This window comes from Bos taurus, chromosome 8 (genome assembly GCF_002263795.3).
Source record: "Bos taurus isolate L1 Dominette 01449 registration number 42190680 breed Hereford chromosome 8, ARS-UCD2.0, whole genome shotgun sequence".
Lineage (NCBI taxonomy): Eukaryota > Metazoa > Chordata > Mammalia > Artiodactyla > Bovidae > Bos > Bos taurus.
The window spans coordinates 95,625,123-95,645,117 of NC_037335.1; the positions used below are offsets into that span (position 1 = coordinate 95,625,123).

Here is a 19,995-nt window from a genome sequence, read left to right on the forward strand (position 1 = left end):
GTACTTCTGTTTGCAGGAAAACGTGGAAATCAGTGATGAAGCACCATAACAGCACAGGAGAAAAGGTCAGCAAGGCCAGTAGAAGATTCCGCCTCACCTCGAGGTCAGGATTCACCCGTGGTCCCCAGAGTGGGATTACCTGGAAATCTTGGCCAAAAAGAAAAAGGAAGAAATCTACCTAAATACAGGTTGATAACTGCTACAGGAAAAGATCAGAGAAATGTGACCCACACAGGAATTGTATTGGTCTCCTGGACCAGTCACTGCCAAGAGGATGAGAGTAGTTCAGTCGTTTACCGCCTGTTCACCTGTGGTGGTTGGTGGACTGAACCTCATCTGGGGAAAGGGTCCCCTTCCCTTGAGTGGCAATAAGCTCAAAACCAGGAAAGGTCATCGTTCAGAAGGAGGGAGAGATGAAGAGGCAACTGACAGTGGTTGCTGTGAGCTGCTTTTATTGTAATCAGTTAATTTTATTTCCCCCAAACATTAGCACAGTTATTGTTGGAGCAATCTGACCCACTACTATGAGGTTTTCCAGTTCACTTCAAATGATCAGATACGTAAGAAAGAGCGCGTGTACGTGTCTTAAATCTGGCTCCACTTCTGGAAGGGACACTTGGTCGGGGAAGTGAGTCACACTTTCTTGCTGTGAACACAACTGAGCATTCAAGAGACTGAATACTTGGTGTCAAGAAATAAAGTTAAAAAAAAAAAGAAAGTTGGAAATTTATTGGAGGCTGCGGATTACGTGTACGGCACCTTTACGATGTCCTCACTCTCTCTTCTTTGAATATTTATTGAACACACACTATCCAATTGCAGAATTTTCTCTCTTTGAGTTTGCATCAGTCTAGTTTGGTAACAAAGCTACCATTTATTAAGAAGAATTTCAATGAATTGGTTAATTATTATTATTTTTTTCAATGGGTTGAAAGGAGCTGGGACATGAGCATGGCAGCTAAATAGTGCTCAGCTGGTTCTGGGTATTTTCTCTCCATGAAACAAAGCCCCAGCTTTTGTTGTTGTTTTTTTTCCCAATGAAAATGTGCAGGTTCCACATGTTGGTTAAAGAGAACAGTAGGGTTGTGCAACGGGGGTCATCCTCAAGGGGTACTTCGGGCTCTGTGGCAGGTTACAGTTGCAACGTGTAGATTCCCATCGACAGAAATGAGATTTAACATGTTCTGACTGGAGCGGCTGCTGGGCTCAGAAGACACTGGAAATCTAGTTAAGTCACACACAGCTTGTGCCGTTCAGAGCGTGTGGGATCACGAGAAGCGCTGTGCACTGGGTCTGGATGCCCGTGGTGCCCGGGGATTGCCACAGGCAGCGGAGAACAATAATTATGCTGTAGGTAGCTCCAAGCAATTTGAGCTAAAATTGCCCCTCCAGGGTCTGGAACCCAGTCCAAATTTCCTCCAGCTGTTATACTGGGGAATGCAGGAAAGGAATGAGAAGGCTCACCCCTTGAGATGTTTTTCGATGCTCTCGAACATCAGAACTGATTCTCCAGAATACTTTTTGTTTGTGCATCCAGACATTTGAACATTGCGGCAGAGTCAAGTCTTGAGCTTCCGTAACAAGGTGACCTGAAATGAAATAGCATTCTCAGCTTGGTAAATGTATATTTCATGACCTCAGAGGAAGAGACCTGGGAGGTCCTGTCCACTTGGGGGAGTGAAGCTGGAAGTGCATCCTGGTGCTCCTGGTCTCAGCAGTGGGGTGAGGGGGGGGGTCGGGGGATGAGCATCAAAGAATGTTGATGATGAGAGAGAGAAGGAGAGGGAGGGAATGTGCCCTGTGCCTGTTTCTCTCTAAGAAAGGCTCTGGTAACAGGTTTCTGGGTAAATGAAAGTTGTATTGTCTCCCATCAGAGATGACTTGAAAATAAAGTGCTTTAAAGCTAATACTGCAGATGTCTGCAGGAAACTCAGCACCACACCGAACACTGTAGTTAGATAGCTGTGCAAAAAAGTACATGAAGGAAAGGGCTAATGTGCAATACTTCTATTTAAGATAGAAGGAGGAAATAGAAATTGTGATAGCATGCTATTTCAAGTAATAATAGAAAGTACTTGATGTTTACATGGTGAATGGATCAATACTAATTCTGTAGTCAGCGCACATACAGTAGTTTGGATTATACAAGTGATAGATGCACTCAGTATAGCTGAAATCTCCACCCTGCAACATTTATTTCTTGCTGCGTGTTAGATGGAATTTTCCACCCAACTATCTGGAAGGATTTGCATAAGAATGGTGATAGAGCAGTATTCTTTAATGATGCGCTTTTCTTTGTTAAACTTCAAAAATGTCTATGGTGCATGATGAGGTTTGGGTGAATTGCCAAGCTAATGCTTTTTATATTTTCTTTAAAGAGCTTATCTTCAGTGTGTTGTGGGAGTTACTTTATATTGTGGTTTTAAAGGCAGTGGCAGTAAAGCTGAATCTGTAGCAATCCCCAATAAATGCCTCCTCCTCCTCCTCCTTTAGGGCTTGGTCTTGCTAAGAAGGGAATCTGGGGAAGGCTGCCTCCAGTTCAGCTGCAAGGAGTCCCTTGGATTTATGTTTTCCAACCTGGTTTTGCTCACCAAGAAGTGAGGTTGTCACTCTCCTACCCAAACAATAACTTCTTGTTAGCCTAAATCAGCCCGGTTCTTGTCAGATGGGCTTGGGGCTCTTGTGGAGGATGAGTTGAGTTATTCAGATCAGAGCCTGGGACCAACTGTGGTTTGGAGAGTGACCGTTTTTGTCCTTCCCACAAGAACCTAATGTTGACAAAGTGGGGAGGAGAAGGGACTGGAATCTTGGGAATTCCAGGAATGCATCCTCCAAGCAAAAGAAGCTTTCCTTCCTGGCTTATGCTCTCAGAATCTGCTCCATGGCAAGGCTTTGCAAGTACAAAGGTGAGAAAACAAAACCCCAAAGCTGGAGCCCTCGAGGGTAATCCAATAGAGGACTTCATGTTAACCTCAGTTTCAATGAGACAAAGAATTTGAAAGCCAAGAATAGATGGAAACTTAAGGTCACCTAATCTTCCCTTTTGTCTAATGCAGGAGTCTCTTTCCCAACACAGCTTTGCAGTGCATTGATCAGGTGCTGCTTGAATACCTCTGAGGACAAAGAACTCACTTCCTCTAAACAGCGATGACAACAGTGACACAAATGGAGGACCTACTATGGGTCAGGCCTGTGATAAGCCTTGAAAAATCATGGTCTTATTTAATGTTTGCAACAACCTTATGAGCACTGATTGCACCATCACTTTACAGATGGGGGAAGAGGCTTCGTGTGTTGCAGAGAAAGGAATTTAGAGTGTGCGTTCTTATTCCCTGCACACACCCCCTGCCCGGGCTGTCCCGTGGGCTGTCCCATCATGGGCAGCCTCAATTGTTATTTTTTGTTTCTTGGAGACACTTGGAATACACTGTCAACTTAAACAAAAAGCGTAATGTGAGAGTTGCGAGTTAAATTTTATTTGGGGCAAAGTGAGGACTGTAGCCTGGGAGATAGCACCTCAGATAGCTCTGAGAAACTGCTCCAAAGAGGTAGGGGGGAAGAACAGCGTATATGTGATTTTGATGAAGGGAGTGTACGTGCAACCAAGCATATATTTCCCCAGAAGGTTTGTGCTAGTCTTGTGAAGCTTTCTCCTGGTTGTTAGAAACCATTGTCACCATGAAGGATTTTAGTGCTTTTCTAGATATGAGGAGATGTTAATACAAGAATTGAGCTCATAAAATCGCTCCTGATAATACCTAACTATCTGAAGATCTGTCCTGCCAGTACCCACCCCACCCCACCCCCCCCAACCAAGCACAGAGTGCCTCATTTCTGCTCTCCACCCTGAATTCCTTTCAGGCGGTGTTGAAGGTCAGCAGCTGCAGCAGCACATGATTTAACCCTAGTAGAGGTTAGCTGGCAAGCACCCATGGCAAGTGCCAATTTGTAGTTGAGAACACCTTGCCAGTCTTGTACACACTAGCCCTTCAGACATTTGAGGCAGCCTTCCTGTCCCTCAGCCTGCCTCCCAGTTTTCTTTTTTTCTGTTCCATGTCAACTGACATTGCATCTCAGTTTGGCAAGTTCCTCTGGACCCCTTCCTGCTTACCAGTGCTCTTCTCAAAACATATGTCATTTCCGTTTGGAACATTTTGAAGAGACCTTATCACTGTTGCCTAGTTCTATTAGGAGACCGTGGGCTCTGTTGGCAACAGGGACCCATGAAGGCATCTATTCTGGGTGAGGAGGGAGGCTTTCCAAAGAGCACATGGTGAACTTTTTCCACAGCCCTTTCAGGGAGAAGGCATTTAAAAAATCCAGAGTATTACAACAAGCCAGGGTTGAGCTTCCATGCCATGGCCAGTGGGAAAACCAGGGTCAGAGTAAGGGACGGAGCCTTCTTGCAGGGTTTTTGTGGTGGTCCTCCCAGGCCCTGGCAGAGACAGCTGCTCTGATATCTAACTTGGCCTCTGAGCTGGAATCTCCACAGCTCACTGGCACATCCCTGATGAGACCCTCTGCACTAGCCTCCCAACTTATGAAAGGTAATCATGTTGTTGACACTCTGGAGTTGTCTTTCTCATGGAGTGAGTCCTGACTCAGAATCAGGCCATCTCCCGTTCACTGTGTGACCTTGGGCACATACCTCTCCCTCTTTAGGCTTTCATATCCATATCTATAGAGCTCAGTGTTGTCTTAACAGTGTTAAATTAATTAAACAAGGAGAACATTAGACTGAGTTGGCTTGGATGCCATGGTGCCCACATCAGCAAACCAAAATCTAAGGCTGTAAATGCCTGTGCTTAGTTGCTCAGTCGTGTCCAACTCTTTGTGACCCAATGGATTGCAGCCCTCCAGGCTCCTCTCTCCATGGGGATTCTCCAGGCAAGAATGCTGGAGTGGGTTGCCATGCCCTCCTCCATGGGATCTTCCCAACCCAGGGATCGAACTCAGGTCTCCCGAATTACAGGAGGATTCTTTACCATTAGAGCCACCAGGGAAGCCCTAAACAAAGAGTGGTGCTGGGCCCCACCACAGGGCCGGTGCACCCCTTCCTGTGAAGGTGAGGGAGGTTCTGCCCATATGCTCTGGCAGTTGCCATGGTGGCCACTGCACAGTTGGGAGGGGCAGTGGCTGGGGGTTCTGGTACCCCAAAGCCTAGAAGCCACGAGATCAAAACACTGAAGACAGCCAATCACAGAGGCCAACCTATCACAGAGGCCCCACCAGTCCTAAGCTCCCGCCAATCAATAATTTCCTTCCTTTACTCGTGTGTCTTCTCTATAAAAGTCTCTCCCTAGCTCCTATTGGTGGGGTTTGGTGCTGCCTGATTGGAATGGATTTTTGTTGTTTTTGTTGTTCAGTCACTCAGTTGTGTATGACTCTTTGTGACCCCATGGACTGTCCTTCAGTATCTCTTGGAGTTTGCTCAAACTCATCTATAGAGTTGGTGATGCCATTCAACCATCTCATCCCCTGTCACCCCCTTCTCCTCCTGCCCTCAATCTTTCCCAGCAATAAGTTCTTTTCCAGTGAGTCAGCTCTTTGCATCAGATGGCCAAAATACTGGAGCTTCAGTTTCAACATCAGTCCTTCCAATGAATATTCAGGTTGGTTTCCTTTATGATTGACTGGTTTGATCTCCTTGCTGTCCAAGAGATGCTCAAGAGTCTTCACCAGCACCACAGTTCAAAAGCATCAATTCTTTGGCGCTCAGCCTTCTTTATGGTCCAGCTCTCACATCAGTTCATGACTACTGGAAAACCATAACTTTGGCTATACAGACCATTGTTGGCAAAATGATGTTTCTGCTTTATAAAATGCTGTCTTGGTTCATCGTAGCTTTTGTTCCAACTAACAAGCATCTTTTACTGAAACAAACTCTTAAAATTTTTACGACAGTGTAGTTCATCTTTTAACAGCTCTGGTGTCAGAAAAAGAGCTGCAGGAGGCCCCTCAGAGTCTCCAGGAGCAGGAAGCAGCCATCAGTGGGGACTGTTATAGCCCCCTCAGGACGTGGTGGGTGAGCCCCTCCTGAGTCCTGGATCCCAGCTCCACAGCTTTCAGACTTGATTTGAGCATTTCTTTTTTCCAGACTGGGTCTGGAACCTGGACAGTAATAAATTGGATCCTACTTAGAAATTGGTCTGAGTCTGGGCTTAAGTCAGAACTGGGTCTGACTTAAGCTGGACTGGGGCCATTGTGAGGCCTCAGGTGAATAAACTTTAAGGCTGAACAAGTAGGTTAACCTTTCCAAAGATCGTCTTGAACTACCGTTGGCATGGTGGAGAACTTTTAACCCAGATGAGCTCATCCATTAAAAGGTGCCCTAGAGAAAAAAGGAGTCTTGGCCACTTTAAAGGGTGGAGGGAAAATTATTTTTCCTTCTTTACAGTTTCTGGGGACCAGGATAAGACCCACTGAGACACCAACATGTTCTGGAGCCTCTAGACAGCACCCCGGGAAAACTAGCAGAAGCCTGCAAAGGGTAAGAATTCTTCCCAAAGTTGGCTTTCCTTGATCCCTATCTGTGGTGCCTGTTCCAGAGACTAAGATAAAATTTCAAATTGTTCCTTCCTTTCTAAGGGCTTCCCTGGTGGCTCAGATGGTAAAGAATCTGCCTGCAGTGCAGGAGATGCAGGTTCAATCCCTGAATCAGGAAGATCCCTTGGAGAAGGGAATGGCAACCCACTCCTGTATTTTTGGAGAATCCTATGGACAGAGGAGGTACTGATTTTTTCTGTCCCAGAGATGGAAGCTTGTCTCATGCTGTGTTCTAAGAATGTGGCTGACAGCCATCAAGTTGGGGGCCTCCAAAATATGGCTGGACAGAAATGTGGATTGCACCCTATTTGCAGCTGGGGTCCTACTGACTATAGCCAGGCTCTCAGGGGGAACTCATGAGAGTCCCTTGGACAGTGAGAAGATCAAACCAGTCAATCCTAAAGGACATCACTCCTGAATATTCATTGGAAGGACTGATGCTGAAGCTCCAATACTTTGGCCTCTTGAAGTGAAGAGCCAACTCTTAATTAGAAAAGACCCTGATGCTGGGAAGAATTGAGGGCAAGAGGGGTGGGGGTGACAGAATGAGATGGTTGGATGGCATCTCTGACTCAATAGACATCAGTTTGAGCAAACTCCGGGAGATAGTGAAGGACAGGGAAGCCTGGCAGGTTGCAGTTTATGGGGTCACAAAGAATCGGACACAACTTAACGACTGAACAACAACAGAGGAACTATCTCTTTCTTTTGGTTATCTGTGAGAGTGGCTCTGAATCTTGGGAAGGGAAGTTCTTTTGAACATTCTGGTGTCTAGGGAGTTATTCAGTACTAGCAGGGATATTTTTATTATTTCTCCAAACTGAAACTTGATATGATGTTTGAAATGATTTTTAAAGTAAGTATCTCTGTGGTCAGAAGTTGGCCAAGTTGGAAGCTAATGTTCAGAACCTGATAGGAAAAAAAAATTTTTTTAGGCCTTTTCCCTAAGCTAAAATGAAACTATGTACACGGAGGGAAAGAAAAACATTCTGAAGCCATTGTGGAAAGATTTACTAAAACATTCCAAAGAAATACAGCTCTAAATCTAGAACATGGGAATCATTTGATTTCTGTCTTAGTTGAAGATCTTCTCCTTAATATAAAAGTGAGTTAAAGATACTGTAGTTGGATGGCTGGATCAGCGGCTGGATATAATTCAGATGGCAACCCAATGATTTGAGGAATTAAAAACAACTCTGGGTACGTGCTCAGTCGCTAAGTCATGTCCAGTTCTTTGCGACTCCATGGACTGCAGCCTGCTAGGCTCCTCTGTCCATGGGATTGCCCAGGGAAGAATACTGGACTGGGTCACCACTTTCTTTTCCAGGGTATTTTTCCGACCTAGGGATCAAATCCGTGTCTCCTTCATTGGCAGGAAGGTTCTTTACCACTGAGCCCCCAGGGAAGCCCCCAAAATAACTGTACTTGACTTACAAATCAAGTTTTTGTAAGAATATAGCTGAAGCTCTAGAAACAGTTCAAAACCCACTATTGTTTTCACAAGCCCCAGACCTCCCCTATTCAAACTAAAGAGATAGTCAAAATACCTCTCCAGCCATGATGAAGGTCTTTCTGATGGCCAGGCTGTGTCACTGCATGCCCCCAGGACCCCCATGATGGTGCTGTACTGCGTGAATCAGTATCAGGACAACAAATGAAATTGCACTAAAATGAAATTGACGACAGATGACCTCGTTGAAATAATTGTAAGCTTAAGACACGGACTTGCTAAATCAAGGTTATTTTGAGTTAAAAAATGGTCAACACTCATAAACTTAAAAAAATCCTCTTTTAAGGAGCAATTTTTATAAATAGCAATTTTTTGTAATCCTTGTGCTTTTCTCTGCCTTTCTGAAGAATGGTTTTCTTTCCTTACCCACCCATCTTTCATCAGATCCCATAGCAAAATTAGGAGAGGCAAAGGGAGTGTCATGTCTCTTTATTGGTTTAAAAATATTTATTAAGCATTATATAGTTAATTTTTTAAGTTTTCATTCATTGAAGTGGAAAGAGCACTAGGCTAAATTGGGAGATGCTGCTTCTGGTTGTGGTCTTGTGTGACCTTATGAGAATCTCATTCCCCCTCCAGGTCTCCTGTTCTTCTTCTCTTGGGAGCTGGTAAAAGTGATTTGTAAAGTTGTCCCCAAGTCTGGCTTTCATGTGTAAAAGCAACTTCAGGCTGGGCAAGACAAGTCAATCTAGTCAGCACTACTGGAGTCCCTATTAAGTTCTAGACCTTGTGCTGGGCATGGGATATAGTCAGTGAAAATAGACATGGAACCATTCCAGCTGCTGCCACCTGGGACTATAGCCCAATACCAGCTCTTGCTTGCTAGAGAATCTTAGTCCAATTGTTTCTCTTCTGTGCCTCGTTCTCCTCATGGGATTATGGTACTACTGAAATAAAGGAATACATGTCAAGGGATTCCTATAGTACCTGGTGCATTAATGATGTTGACTTTTATTTTTATTATTGGTAGAGGAGGTATATATTAATCCAATAAGCACAAAAATAAATATAGCATTTCAGTTGTACTAAGTGCTCTGAGAACACATATCAGGAGGATTCCTTCAGCGTGGGAAGTAGTGATTAAGCTTAAGATCTGAAGGATAAGTTCACCAGTTGAAGGAGAATGGAACAGACTCCAGGGAATGGCATATGCAAAGCTCCTATGGTGGGAAGAAGCACAGATATCTGTGGATTTAGAGGAGGCCAGGATGAAGCAGAACAAGGAAGAGGAAGAGAATAGAGGTTGGAGGTGGGGCAGGGACCAGGCTGTGCTGGGCTCTGCCGGAGCCCAACATTTGGAAAAACTGGTTTTGTAAGTGCCTCCTGGAAGTCAGAGTTCCCAGTTAGACCCATGGCTCTGACACTCTTGAGTTGATATTCACGAGGATTTGGCTTTCTACAGATTGGAACCCATTGGAACCAGATTCTAAGGGACACTAGGAAAGTTCATGTGATGAGTTGTGGCTCAATAGGCTTGACACCTCCTGGGCCATCTTGCATTTAGATCATGTTCTCGGGACCAGAGTCCCAGACTGTATTCTGATCCTTTCAGTGTCCTATTCAGGGTGTCCATGGGTGGTCACATTTGAATAGGGTTGGAAAGACAAAACCAAATTCTTCCCTGTCTACAGGGAGACAAGGCTTCATGCGTCTTAAGCGCTTGAGAGCATATTTACTATTTGAGAATCAGATGAAATCTGTGGATTTTTCTACTTGAGGGATGCATTTACACACTTAAATCCAAATTAGGGTGTACTTTTAGGTTGGGTTTGTGGGTCTCCTTGAAGCTCAAACATGGTCCCAGATTAAATGTCCTTCTGCTGCTGCTGCTGCTGCTGCTAAGTCGCTTCAGTTGTATCCGACTCTGTGTGACCCCATGGCAAGAATACTGGAGTGGGTTGCCATTTCCTTCTCCAATGCATGAAAGTGAAAAGTCAAAGTGAAGTCGCTCAGTCGTGTCCGACTCTTAGCTACCTCATGGACTGCAGCCTACCAGGCTCCCCTGACCCTGGGATTTTCCAGGCAAGAGTACTGGAGTGGGGTGCCGTTGCCTTCTCTGAAATGTCCTTCTAATATAAGACCATGCCCAACATTATGGACATTCAATATCACTTTCAATATCTAACCCCTCCCTCTCTGTCTCCCCCATCTATCTCCTCTTTCCTTCTCTGTTGCTTCCATTTTGGACTCTTATTGAGGGTCAGTTTCCCCTTAGACTACTTTAATTTTCTTTACCTTTGTCTTTCTGTCTTTAGATTATTATCCAATCACCTCTTCACATTCTATGGGAAAAAGAAAATGTATCAAGGGAGGGATGAAAGTGAAATAAATGAATAAAATTATAAATACAGATTTTCAGAATAAATCAAGCTTATTATAGATAATTTGGAAAAAACATACAAGTTAAAAAGTTTATAGTCTCAGCACCTAAAGGGAATCAATGGTATTTTTTTTCCTAGTATTTTTCTGTGGAAAATTTTTTTTATAGAGTCATGATCAAAATGTATATGTATATATATTTTTATATTTAAACACCTTACTTAACATTTATTTTTCCTTTAGCCCAAATGCATATATGTATTAAATTTCTTTTATTATGGAAAGTATGAAACATATACCAAACAGAGGCAATATTGCAATGAACCTACTACCCATCCCATGTACCCAACACCTAGCTTTAAAAATTATTAGCATTGTATCCATGAACTTCTGATGTGCAACAAATAGCCTCAAACTTTGGTAGCTTAAAATAGTAACTATTGACTTTGTTCAGAATTCTCTAGAAAAGTGATTTTGGCTGGACTCAGCTGTGTGACTCTTCGGCTAGTCACGGCTGGCCTCAGTCTTGCATCTATGTTTTGCTGCCACTTAACTAGATGGCTTTGCTTCTGGGATTGACTGGCTGACATGTGGGGCCACAAGAGGGATTGGGTCCCCGTATCTCTTGTCATTCAGCAGGTTATCCTTAGGCTTCTTCACGTGGTGATAGAAGGCTTCCAACCACAGCAAGAGGCAAGTGCCAATGCATAAGTGTTTTTCAAACTTCTGGTTGTAGCTCACTAATACTGCTATTGGCCAAAGCAGGCCACAGCGTCAATTTACACTCCAGGGGTGGAGAAATAGACTCCACTTCTTGATGAAGAATCTGCAGCATCATTTTGTAAGGATGTGAATATAAGCAGAAGAATTTGTGGCCCTTTTTAGTAAGGGTACGGCTATAGGCAAGAGACGAATTTGCGGCCAATTTTAGAATCTACCACAAATGTGTTGCTAATACTAATATTGGTAAATCATCATTTTGGATGTTATTGGTAGATTGTCATGAATATATTTAGATGGCTGAGTAATGTACCACCCAGTGCATTGCTGAACCTTGTGTGACCATTCCCCTATTGTTGAGGAGCGAGGTCATTGCCATTTTTTTGCCATTATGAATAATGCTACAATAGATGCTTTGTGCATAAAGCTTTTTCTGGTTTTGGGATTATTTCCTTGGAGTAGTCACAAAAGTGGTATTACTGTGTCAAACATTTTAGAGCTCTTAGTACACTTTGCCAAATTGCTTTCCAAAAGGATTGTATCAATTTACACTCCCACCAGTGTGTGTGAGAGTACCCCACAGGGATCCTTCTGAAATGCAAATCTGATTATCTCATGCCCAGTTTAAAAATGATCTCTACTGCCTTCATAATAAAGATTAAACTATGTAAGACAGAACTATGTCTGCTACGTGACTTTTGAAAAACTAAAAGACTGTTTTAGCTTGATAAGACCCTGTATCCAAGGTTTATAGACTCTAGTGAGGAAACAAGATTGATAGCCTCAGAACCAAGTGAAGGCATCACCCTCAAGTTGTCCTGGAATGCAGATGTCATCGTTATAGATGAGGAAACTGAGGGTAAAAGACTGCAGTATTTAAAGTAGAAACCTGTTCACAACTTTCTATCTATGGCATCATCTATGGATGTGAGAGTTGGACCATAAGGAAAGCTGAGCACCGAAGAATTGATGCTTTTGAATTGTGGTGTTGGAGAAGACTCTTGAGAGTCGCTTGGACAGCAAGGAGATCCAAACAGTCAATCCTAAAGGGAATCAGTCCTGAATATTCATCGGAAGGCCTGATGCTGAAGCTGAAGCTCCAATACTTTGGCCACCTGCTGTGAAGAACTGACTCTTTGGAAAAGACCCTGATGCTGGGAGAGATTGAAGGCAGGAGGAGAAGGGGATGACAGAGGATGAAATGGTTGGAGAGCATCACCAACTTGATAGACATGATTTTGAGTAGGCTCCAGGAGTTGGTGATGGACAGGGAAGCCTGGTGTGTTTTAGTCCATGGGGTCACAAAGAGTGACCCAACTGAGTTGGACACAACTGAGTGACTGAACTGAACTGACTGATTTTAGCATCATCTTTGCAAAGGAATGTACATATAAAAGTTTAAATATATATTTAATGCAAAGTAACTATAATACGTTTATTTTGTTGGTTAGAATTCTTTAATTCCAAAACCTGAAGACTGTGAGACTTAGAATGAGACAGATCTGAGTTTGAATTCTGGCATTTACTAGAATTTGAGCAAGACTTAACATCTCTAAGTCTCATCCACTTTGTTATCTGTAAGATGTGGGTAATAATGCCTACTTTCTAGGGGTTTGGTGATCATTCAACATACATACCAAATGTCTAGCAGAACCATTCAGCAGGAGCTATTCTTCTTCCTATGTGAGATAAATGGATAAGTAGAAGGGAACCATACATGTAACCAAAATGAGGAGGCATTGATAATCTAGGACTATAAAAAAGACTTTGTGACTTTTTACAGCCACATTGCCATGATTTGAATCTCGGCTCAGTCTACTAGCTGGAATTCTTGCCTTTACTGAGGGTTCCTTTTTCCCAGTGTTGTTGAGAATCCCCAGTTCATGAATCATTGGTTCCCCTTCATTCTCACTTTGTTCCCTTGATGCTCACCTGGAAAGGGAGAACGGAGACCAGGACGCGTTCCTCAAGATGCAGTTCCTCAGCTGGGGCTCTCCACGCGGCCCTATCTGAGCTCTGCACGCCTCTGGCACATAGCTAGTGGGGGAGGGCAGCTGTTGGCCAGAGCGGGCACCACCCACCCTTGGCACTTTTCCATAGGAGCATCTGATGGAGCCCCCCCCTGGGCCCCAGGAGCCCCAGGACTTTCTTGTTATCCATTGAAAATATATATCTACAGATTTGCTCAAGCCAACCTGATTTTCTGGTGCTTTTTTTTTTTTTTTTTTTTTTAACTTCTTATGTTACATGGGAGTGCCTGGTGGCTCAGACAGCAAAGTGTCTGCCTGTAATGTGGAAGACCTGGTTTTGATCCCTGGGTTGGGAAGATCCCCTGGAGAAGGAAATGGCAACCCACTCCAGTACTCTTGCCTGGAAAATTCCATGGATAGAGGAGCCTGGAAGGCTATAGTCCATGGGGTCACAGAGTTGGACACGACTGAGCAACTTCACTGGTAGGTGATTAACGATGTTGTGTTAGTTTGAGTTATACAGCAAAATGACTTGGTTATACATATATGTTAGTTGCTCATTCGTGTCTGACTCTTGGCAACCCCACGGACTGTTGTCTGCCAGGCTCCTCTGTCCATGGAATTCTCCAGACAAGAAGACTGGAGTGGTAGCCATTCCCTTCTCCAGGATACCTTCCTGACCCAGGAATCGAAGCTGGGTCTCCCACATTGGGGGCAGATTACCATATGAGCCACTCTATTCCTTTTCAAATTCATTTAGGTTGTTAGGTTTCAAATTCGTTTAGGTTGTTACGTAATATTGAGCAGAGCTCCCTGTGCTATGCAGTAGGTCTTTGTTGGTTTTCCATTTTAATATACAGTGTATACATGTCAATCCCAAATTCCATAACTGTTCCCTGCCCGCCCCCCACACTTTTTTCTCCTGGTAATGATAAGTTTGTTCTCTAAGTCTGTGAGGCTATTTCTGTTTTATAAATACATTTATTTGTATCATGTTTTAGACTCTGCATATAAGCAATATCATACAATATTTGTCTTCTCACTTCACTCAACATGACAATCTCTAGGTCCATCCATGTTGCTGCACATGGCATGATTTCATTCTTTTTAATGGGTGAGTAATATTCCACTGTATGTATATACTGTATCTTCTTTATCCATTCATCTGTTGATGAATGTTTGGGTTGCTTCCATGTCTTGGCTATTGTAAACAGTGCTGCAATGAATATTGGGGTTCATGTATCCTTTTGGACCAAGCTAACCTGGTTTTCTGATAGTCTTTTCCATAGTGATGTTTTAGTGTGAGAGAATATATAATGTCAGTCACAGGTATAATTTTACATTTTCTAGCAGCCATATTAAAATGTGTAAAGAAATAGATGAAGTTAATTTCAACAATATGTTATTTAATGCAGTGTATCTATTATTTAGCATATAAAACATATACAATTATTAATGACATAATTACATTATTTTAAAATCATATATCTCAAAACTGATGTATTAATAAATCGTATGGAAAAAAGGTTATGACCAACCTAGATAGCATATTGAAAAGCAGAGACATTACTTTGCCAACAAAGGTCCATCTAGTCAAGGCTATGGTTTTTCCAGTGGTCATGTATGGATGTGAGAGTTGGACTGTGAAGAAAGCTGAGTGCCGAAGAATTGATGCTTTTGAACTGTGGTGTTGGAGAAGACTCCTGAGAGTCCCTTGGACTGCAAGGAGATCCAACCAGTCCATTCTGAAGGAGATTAGCCCTGGGATTTCTTTGGAAGGAATGATGCTAAAGCTGAAACTCCAGTACTTTGGCCACCTCATGCGAAGACTTGACTCATTGGAAAAGACTCTGATGCTGGGAGGGATTGGGGGCAGGAGGAGAAGGGGAGACAGAGGATGAGATGGCTGGATGGCATCACTGACTTGATGGACGTGAGTCTGGGTGAACTCCAGGAGTTGGTGATGGACAGGGAGGCCTGGCGTGCTGCGATTCATGGGGTCGCAAAGCGTCGGACATGACTGAGCGACTGAACTGAACTGAACTGATGCCTATGGCACATCTGAAGTTGGACTAGCCGCCTTTTCATTGCTCAGTAACTGCAGGTGGCTAGTGGCCACTAAATGGAACAGCACCATTCTGAAACGAAACTACCCGGACTCCGAGTGGTCCACCTCTCCAGTAGTACAGGTCTTGATACCCACATGCAACTATTTTTCCTGAAAACCTACTTCTGATTTAAGCTTGGATGCATCTGTGGGGAGTCAATATACTATCTACTGTACCTAGAATTATTCTTTTTGACATAGTATTGTGTCCGGTTTAGCAATCTGGACTCTGTTTCCCTTACAGTGAATTCCCTTTTTAGGAGTCTCTTGTGTTTTCCCACTTTGCTACCACCCTAAATGATCAGAGAAGAAATGTTTTTAATCCTTGAACATTAATAAGAAAGGAGCAGGAGAGTCAGCGTTTTATTTTTATTCCTCCCATGAGGTTCCTCTGCTCCTCTGTGGATTTGTGGAATAAGAGAAGGTGTGGGAATCTGTAATCCAAGTGCACAGGCTACGATGGGGAATGGATATCTCCTTGCAGTGACCAGCAGTGTCTAAGCCTTAGGCAATGGCCCAGCTAAAATGTAGACACTTCCTAGAAAGAATTTTCAATTAGTGATAACAGGTCCTACTATGTGTAAGAGCTTCACATGCCTCGTTTCCTGAGGTAGACATTATTATCCCTGTTTCATAGATGAAACAGAGAGGTTAAGGAACTTAGTTAAGGTCACAAAAAGAACCCAGACTTGGGTCTTCAGTGACCTGATGCTTTCCCTTGTCTCAAAGCCACCCTTCAATACTGGGTGGCTAAGATTGGCTCTGAGGATCAGCTGGCATGTAGCTGGAGACTTTGCTAGAGAATGAGAGATCTTTGCAAGAAACATTTGTCATTACTTACAAAGATACGGTTATAGGGCATCACTGTTCCAGTTACTACCGCTATAAAACAAATCACCCCCGAATGGCAGGCATGCGAGGCCTCAGTTGGAGGACTTGAAGGCTAAGGGCGGAAAACAGCCAAAGAAACTTGTTTACTCATGGACTTGCTGGTCAGTTAGGTAGCTCAAACCTCTCCGGGTGGCCTTTCCGCATTGTCTCCCTGTGTGGACTGGTTCTGGCTTCCTCCCTCATAGCATGGCGACTGGGTTCAAAAGGCTAGAAGAGACACATGGTCTCACCCCAGAAAATCCACACCATGCACTTTATGCATTTTATTCAACATGGTGGTCACAGAGTCCTGTCCCAAGGCTAGGTGAAACAGATTCTGCCTGCTTATGGGACGTGGTAAGGTTTGAGCAGGGTGAGTGGACCCACAAACATTGTCATGGCTGTTTTTGGAAAATACAGTCTGCCATGGTCATTATCAATGTTACAGAGAAGGAAGATGGATAGGTTCCAGGGAAGGAAATGTTCTGTTGAGTGCCTGGGTCTCTAGAAAATGTCAAAATAGCCTTGTGGACTCTGTGGGAGAGGGAGAGGGTGGGATGATTTGGGAGAATGGCATTGAAACATGTATAATACCATATATGAAACGAATCGCCAGTCCAGGTTTGATGCATGATACAGGATGCTTGGGGCTGGTGCACTGGGATGACCCAGAGGGATGGTATGGGGAAGGAGATGGGAGGGGGGTTCAGGATGGGGAACAGGTGTACACCTGTGGTGGATTCATGTTGATGTATGGCAAAACCAATACAATATTGTAATTAGCCTCCAATTAAAATAAATAACCTTATATTTAAAAAAATAGTGAAAGGGAATTAGGAAAATAATGGAAAGGGAAAGAAGTTCAAATGCAAATGGGGAGTATTGGAAGAGGCTTCCTCCAGCCAAAGATCCCTTCCAAAAAAGCAATGACTGCGCCCTCGACTTAGTCCACTGGCCTGACTTATGCTCTTTTTGTAGCCTCAGGTGGCCTCCACTGGCCAGAGCAGGGTGTCCTGAGTAACCTCCTACAGCCCAGTCCCAGGAAGGGCCACAGCATCTTGCTTTCAGCCTGCCCTCCTGGCTTCATGGCTTAACCCTAAACCTCCTTTTCCTAGAGATTTGGAATTTCAGTAAATCAGGGCTTGAACTGAGAAATAATGACTGCTTTTATATGCACTGGCTCTTTACTGGCAGACCATTACAGGGAAGATAAGGTTCCATAACACTGTAGGAATAAAGCCCAGAAAATTATGCGAAAAGCTCCGCCATCCAGGATAAATGTTATAGAAGGCATTAACCTTCCATAAAAAATCCCTTTGCTAGGCAGGAATTTAAATGACAGCCACTGTGAGAGGAGATATTTAGCCTTAGAAACATATCACCACCTTCTCTTAGAATAGCAGGTTCTTTGGTTATCAGCAGTTGAGTATTGTTCCTCTTTTTCATAGGAATGCGCAGCAGAATAGCAAATACGTAGACAAAGTCTTTTCCGGGTACACCCCTATATCGCGGTATATACTTCCCAAGATGTTATGTGTACACTCTCTGCCTTTATTTAGGAAAATTGAATAAGAGATTGATATTCAAATAAAGCTGAAACAAACCTTTATGATAGCCTCCAAATTACTTGTCTTGAGAGAAAAATAATTTTTTCTCCCTGAGGTATAAGTGCAATTCTCCAATGAATGTGTTAGGGCAGAAATTACAGTGATTACCCTCTCTTTTTATATAAATTTGGCTCTTCCAGCAAGCGAGCCAACCCAATCACAGGGCAGAGACTTTGTAGAGAAGTTTATGCATGTTCCACATACATATTTATATGCTTTAGGGGAAACAATCTTAGATGATAGCGTAAAAGTGATTATTTTGTTTTAAGTAGTCAATTTCTGTGTCCCCATGCTGAAAGCATTTGGGGCAGGAGGAGAAACAGAACTCTACTCCATTGTCTTAGAGACTCAGTTGAAGTCCCAGAACTGCTTCTGGCCCTTCCAGAGTTTGGTGTGGAAAAGAGGCTGAATTTCCCAATGTGCTAAGTGGATTGAGTTGTAATACCTACTCTCTTGAGCTCCACTCTGCCTCCCAAGTGGCAGGAATTCACACATGGGACCTTATTTTTCTGTTAACTGAGCAGCTTTGTAAATATTGTTTGGAGGACCCAGTATTGAAACTTAGCATCATGGGTGGTTGAGAAATCCACAGTTGCCTCTCAGTTTGTTTAATCAAGTTGACATACTTACAAGGCAGTAAATTTAAGAATTTTAAGACTCTCTCTAGACTAAATCACAATAAGACCAAACAGATTAACTTTGAGAGTCAGAAACAACTCCAAGGAAATGAAAGGAAAATAGAGCTTCTAAAAGGCTTTATGGTTTTTCCTAATGATAACCTAGTGATATACCTGACTAATTTGTATTAGAAAATATTTATTTAGAATATTTAAAAGTTTTGTGCTTTAAAGTAGACTAAGTGAAAAAAATTCTCTTCAGAGGACTGTATCTGATCCCAAATGAGATGTTATTTTTAGGAAGAATGAAACTAATGTTAATCTAGGGCCAAGATGTTCCAGTACTCTTTAAATTCTTATGATCACTGGACAATGTACATATTATTATCCCCCCTTAAAAAAAAAATATATATATATATATATAAGAAAAACCAAGGCTGAAAGAGGTCTATCAACTTGCTCAGACTTCAGATTACCTGGACTAAACAGAGTTTGTTACTCTTCATTTGAGAATCTTTCTAGTTCTTTAGAATTGCTCTAAATTCCAGCAGGGCCAGATGGTTTCCTAAGTGACAAACCTAGGTAAGATGTCTGATTCTTCCTTCCAGTTAAATCTAATCCATTGAAACTGCTCTCAGTTGTATTCCTAAACCGATCACAAAAGCATGCACTTCTTTCTGTTGTCAGCAGAATCGTCCCCTGAGCACCACCATCCTCTGACCCCTTCCCTGGTTCTTAGGTGTGCTCCCTCCTCCCATGCTTGCTCACCTGACATCATGGTTCACAGCAGCTCGAACCATCTTCCAAGAAATTAAGATGCAGTGTGTCTCTCCTCTGTTTGGGACTCTGCAGATCTCCTGCTGTACCAGAGTAACGTTCGACTGTCTCACCTTCGCTTGTAAAAGCTAGTGGCATCTGGCCCTGACCTTCCCCGCCCCTCTTATCTCCTGTACTCTCTCCTCTGCTCTCCAAGCTCTACTCCCCCATACACATTTGACTTTCTGGAAAAGAGCAAGCTTTCCCCCCCTTCTTGTTCTTTTTCTCTCCTTAGAACATTCTTCTCCTGGCTCTTCATATGGCCTGAGTCTTGCCCTTTAGGTCTTAGTTTAAAGACCAGTCTCTCTGTGAGAACTTCTTTCACCACCCTATTAAAGATGCTTCCTCCACCACATTAGTTGCCATCAGAAGGCCTTGCTGGCTTTCTTCATGGTGCTTGTCATTACCTATAATTACGTACAGTAAATCCCCTACATACAAACATGTTCTGTTCCGAGAGCACATTCATAAGTCCAATCTGTTTGTTGAGTCCAACAAAATTAGCCTAGGCACTCAACTAACACAAAAAACTATGTAGTGCTGCACAGTAATATACTTTTTGGGCTTCCCTTGTGGCTCAGATGGTAAAGAATCTGCCTACTCTGCAGGAGACCCAGGTTCAATCCTTGGGTCAGAAAGATCCCCCAGAGAAGGGCATGGCAACCCACTCCAGTATTGTTTCCTGGTAAGTCCCATGGACAGAGGAGCCTGGTGGGCTACAGTCCATGGGGTCTCAAAGAGTGAGACATGACTTAGCGACCGACTAACACACATAATACTTTTCACATGTAATACATAAAAGCACAAAAAATAAAACGTTTTTACCCTTATAGTACAGCACCTTGAAAAGTACAGTAAAAGTACAGTAAAACAGCTGGCATACAGGGGCTGGCATCAAGTGAACAGGCAAGAA

General features: G+C 43.2%; 1 long non-coding RNA gene across 1 annotated transcript; it reads right to left on the reverse strand.

Annotated features, from left to right (window-relative positions):
* Positions 1-435: 435 nt before the first annotated feature.
* LOC112447836 (uncharacterized) lies at positions 436-19,166 on the reverse strand. Its single transcript, XR_003036110.2, has 2 exons — positions 19,035-19,166; positions 436-1,589 (listed from the first exon to the last, which is right to left on the reverse strand). It is a non-coding gene; the product is annotated as an uncharacterized lncRNA (long non-coding RNA).
* Positions 19,167-19,995: the final 829 nt, after the last annotated feature.